The sequence below is a fragment of the Mastomys coucha genome, unplaced genomic scaffold (genome assembly GCF_008632895.1).
Source record: "Mastomys coucha isolate ucsf_1 unplaced genomic scaffold, UCSF_Mcou_1 pScaffold18, whole genome shotgun sequence".
Classification (NCBI taxonomy): Eukaryota; Metazoa; Chordata; class Mammalia; order Rodentia; family Muridae; genus Mastomys; species Mastomys coucha.
Window position 1 is genome coordinate 89,463,698 of NW_022196900.1, and position 4,780 is coordinate 89,468,477.

General features: G+C 48.7%; 1 protein-coding gene across 2 annotated transcripts in view; it reads left to right on the forward strand.

Annotated features, from left to right (window-relative positions):
• The first annotated feature begins 2,322 nt into the window (after positions 1 to 2,322).
• Wasf2 (WASP family member 2) overlaps positions 2,323 to 4,780 on the forward strand; it is a 60,902-nt gene continuing 58,444 nt past the window's right edge. The window contains exon 1 of one of the 2 annotated variants that reach the window (XM_031378958.1): positions 2,323 to 2,515. The gene's annotated coding sequence lies outside the window, so the exon portion shown is untranslated. The remainder of the gene's footprint in view (positions 2,516 to 4,780) is intronic. The other variant, XM_031378960.1, reaches the window with a different exon arrangement.

Below are 4,780 nucleotides of genomic sequence, written 5' to 3' on the forward strand. Positions count from 1 at the left end.
GCATGTTTGTTTCAACCTGTGCATGGGGACCAGGTATATGGACTGCCCTCAGAAGTCAGAAGAGGGTGTCCTAGCCCCCAGAACTATGGTTACAGGTAGCTGTGACCCACTTTGTGGGCGCCAGAAATTGAACCTGAATTGTCTGCAAACAGCAAGTGCTCTTAACTACTGAGCCGCATCTTAGCCCCTGATGTCCACATTTTAGAGAACAAGTCAGTGAGGCATAGAGAGACTGGAGGTGGTGGAGTTCTGTTTCCATCTTAGGTCAGTCTGATCCCAAAGCCACTGTCATTTACACAGCTGCCCTCCTTCACTGAACAGTCACAGCGGGATTTAAACAGTCACTTGTCAGATGGACTGTCCCAATTCAAGCCCAGAAAACATCAATCCAGTGGTCCCTGGGGCCCTGTTGGCTTGCTTACTTGGTGGTGTCCGCCTTTCTGAAGTCTTAAGCTTCAGGGAGGGGAAAGGACTTGGACATACACGTCAGAGCAGTCCTTGATGGTCAGAACTCAATTCTAAGAGTGAACAGACTGGAGCAAAGACCCGGAAATGCCCAGTGTACTGGCAAATGCCTCTAATTGCAACACTGGGGAGCCAGAGGCAGGAAGATCCCTAGAAGTTTCAGCCTATCTTGGCCTACAAAGTAGTCCAGGACAGCCAAGAGCTACATAACAGAGAGACCCTGTTCCAAAAATAAAAATAAAAAAGATCCAACATCTGGCCACCTCACTGAGGGCAGCAGTGAAAAATCTGCCTTTGGCTTCTGTTTGGGTTATTTATCTATTGGTCATCTCTTTCTTCTTGACTTCTAGAATGCTAGGAACATATTGACCACATCTCTGGGGCACTTTTCCACAAGAATATTGGTCTAGCTGGTGGGTAGCAAAAGATTCAAGTTCACAGTGACCAGAGTGAAAGAGATAGTTACCAAGCACCCTTAGGATCATCCTGGCCTGGTAAGGGGATGAGAAAAAAAAAAAAAGCCATTTTCAGGTGACAAGATGTCACAGAGTAAGAAATACAGGAATAGATGCTAAGTGGTGTAGGTTTGAATTCTGTGGTTATTTCCAATTACCTGGGTGACTGTGGGAAATTTTTATCAAGTATTCAAGGTGTTGTATGTGTGTGCGAATGTTGTATGTGAGGATGCACCTTTGCAAGCCGGAGAATCACCTCAGGCGCTGTTCTTCAGGCAACTTCTACTTTGGTTTTTGGAACCGGCTCTCTCATTGGCCTAGACTGGAGGAGCAGGCTAGGCTGGCGGGGCCTGTGAGCTCTAGAGTTATGCCTGTCTCTCATTGTGATGCTTTGTTCTGTTTTGAATCTGAGTTCTCAAACACAGGTCCTCATGCTTTCAAAGCAGTACGTTAGTTACTGTTACTGTTACTGATTGAGATGTGTATGGCGTCGTGCCGGCGCCCCCCCCCCCGCCCCCACACCGTGCACCCTTTCTGAAAGTTAAGTTCAGTAGTACACTGCAGAGAGCGAGGCAGACATGGCCCATAACAGAGCCTGCCTAAGTTCTAGTCTTCAGAGGCCAATACCTGCAATACAGAGATGCTCTAGTATACTAAATGTGCTAAACTGGATTCGTCACATTGTCACCCAGCTGCAGCATTTTGTAGTCAATAAGCCACCTGGGTGTGTATTCTCAAACTGCCCACCTTCACGGACTGGTGGATCTATGTGCCAGGGCCTACTGCACCTATTTTATAGAACAAAGTGAGAACTAGGTAGGTAGGAGTTTGTCCTAAGTTGCAGAGTGAAGTGACAGGTGTTTAGCTCACCTGACGGTGGCCTCTCGGAACTAGCTCCCAATCTTGGGATGCAAGCTTCACCTGAACACCTGTCCTTTGGGGTGAGCTGAAGCCTATGACTCACTCTCCCCCACCCGACTTTTGGTCCCGCTTGGGACAAGGCGTGAAGGGACAGAACTATCTGCCACTTTGAGGGGTGTCCACAGAAAGTTCATAGGCTCGGCCTGTCCCTTACACGAAAAAATGCTGGCTCTCTGGACTCTAATATAAATAATCCGTGTTTCAACACATGTTAGACGAGGTTTTCACTGTCTTAGCAGATATTTTTTACACTTAAACTTGGGCATCGATTTACCTTTATTCCCATCTCCACTTCCACTTGGTTCGCCCTCGCCTCTGTTTACTCCGATTGCGGAAGTCGCTCGGGTGGAGTTCCCGGGACCTTACCTTTGAATACGTCTTTTGCGTACTTATTTAATTGGCATTGGATTCAAACCAATGGGATTGCTGGGAGCCCAGGGCGGGTGGGGCAGGGAGCCAATCAGAACGGTTGGCGGGGTGTGGCTGCGTCTCGGGGCGGGGAAACTGCGTAATGGCGGACTCAGGCCGGTGGAGTGCGGCTGGGGGCGTAGCGCGCTGAGGGGGGCGTCCGGCTGTGGAGCAGCCAGCGAAGCCGTGGGCTGGAGCGTTCTCCGTGGGGACACGGGCCGGCTGCCCAGCCCTTCATGTCGCTGAGGGCGACTGCGCGAGGTCAGGTGAGCAACAAGTCCCCTTGGGTGCGCCCGGCTGAGAGACGCGAAAGCCGGCCCGGCCGCCCCTGCAGGGTCCGGGGACACCCGGTGTCCGCTCTAACTGCCGCTGTTCCGGCTCCTGTGCTGTCAGCGCTGTGGCGGCACCTCCGGGGTGCTGGTGACCCAGGGTGCCCTTCGGAGACTAGGGAGGGTCGGCGAAAGTGGGACGACCTGTGGCCCTGCTACAAACCCACTGGGTGCTCTTGAGCTAGTCACTTCCGTCTTTGGGCCTCAGTTTACCATTTGTAAAAAAAGACTTCACCGAAAAACGTGACTTGGGTCTCAGCAGCTCCTTGAGCTCTTGGAGAAGTTCTTCTCCAGGCTGAGCTTCAGTATCCATAGTTGGACCATAAAAGTAATTGAGGTGCTCTTTGAGGACCCTGGCTACTAGGCTGCGGGTTGGACATTGTGTAGAAGTGTGTGAGCTCGCGCACATGTGCCCAGAATGAGCCCTAGAGAAAGGAACCTTGGCTTAGGGGCCACTTGGACCAAAGCACGGGTGCTACCCAGATCGTGACGGGGTAGGGCCAGGTCCTGTGGTCCTTTGAGATGAGGAAAGTTTAGGCAGTCGTTCATAGATTCAGAAATGATGAGGAAGTTCTTGGAGCCTTTGGGGTTACTCTTGGCATTTAAGCCCAGCCCGGAAGAGAAAGAAAGCCAAGAAAAATGTTAATGGTTGTCCTACTATGTGCCAAACCTTAGGTATACGTGCTTGTTTAGTTTTTCCAGCTGTTTCCAGTTTACAGGTGAGGAAGCCAAGTATGTTCCAGAGAAGTAACTTGCTCAGGGGTGACACAGTAATGTGTGGCGCTTACCAAAGTGAGGGTGTTTCCTCTGGGAAGCACCGGGGCCAGGATAAGTTAGTGTTCTCTTAAAAAGTTTGCTTTGTCATAAATGGAGAGAGGGGTCTAGCCTGGAGATTTGATTTCACTTTTGGTGTGGGGACAGGCTAGGTCTTGAGCTCAGGATTATGAGTCCATCATCTTTTCTTTGCCTTGGGACTAAGAAAGGGCCATTTCTAAGTGTTAAAAGTCACTTCGAAGTGTGTCAGAACAGCAGAGGCTTCAGTTCGAGTCCCAGGCAGGTGTCCCGCAGGAGGCACTCCACCAGCATTTGCTGTATATAGACTTGAGTTTTGGCTCAGGGTGACACATCAGAGTCTTTCTCTCCTCAGCGAGAAGGCTTCATTTTATTGGGAGGGGGAATTTACCTATCTGTGAGTATAATTTCTTTGGGTTCCTTGGGGGTGAAAGTTTCAGTAGCTTGCCTGTGTTCAAGCATAGCCTTTCTTTCCCCTTTTGTTATCTTGTAGATGAGTGAAGGCAGTGGACTTTGAGTAGGAGTAGCTGGGTACCTTAGCCCTTAAGTTTTCCAAACCTCAAGAGCTTTGGGTTAATCAAAATAGCAGGTCCAGCTGTGGGTATTGTTCTCATGTGTCAGTGTTAGGGAGGGAAATCCGAGGAGGAGGGGGAGGAAGAAGTTGCTGAGAAAGAGGGCGTTTCTTAGCTGTGGAGCCAATATGTATTTTCTTTGTTTGAAATTCTAAAACCAGAAAAGCAGCAGCTAAAGGAGGAAGGAAGGAAAGGACTTGTAAAGGCTGCTTCCTGTCAGGGAACTGTAAGGACTGTCGGGGCCATGTGGGAGGCACTGGGTGCCCAGGAAAAGGCCGTTGAATTGGCTGGACTTTGAGAACAGTCTTCTAGATTTTAGAATCTAGAACGAAGTAACTTTAGGTCTTAAATCCTCCAGGATGAATAGTTAAGGGACTTTTATTGAGTCATCACTGTTGGCTCGTGGTCCTCGTCATAGTTCCCAGGGTTTGTCTGAGTTTTAACTGTGATTTACTCCGGGTTTTAACATAACCTGACTTTACTACTGGAAGAGTGCAAAGCCACCAGCACTTGAAAAATATTTTGCCCACTTATTTACATCTATGTTGTTATTATCTTCTTTTTAATGTTGCTATTTATTTATTTATTTATTTTTGTTGAGTCTGGGTCTTCCCGTGTAACTCCGACTTACCTTGATCCCACTATCTTCCTGTGTCCAACTTCCAAATGTTGGAATTACAGGCATCAAGCTTTAGCATATTCCACTTGGTTTTTAACATGTAAGGTTTTTTTTAAATGGTTGTGAATCATATGACCCATATAGTTAGTACCTTAGGTCCTCAGCCAGAGCAACAAATGCTCGTAACTGCTGAGCCATCCCTTTTGCCCCTTAGGTCTT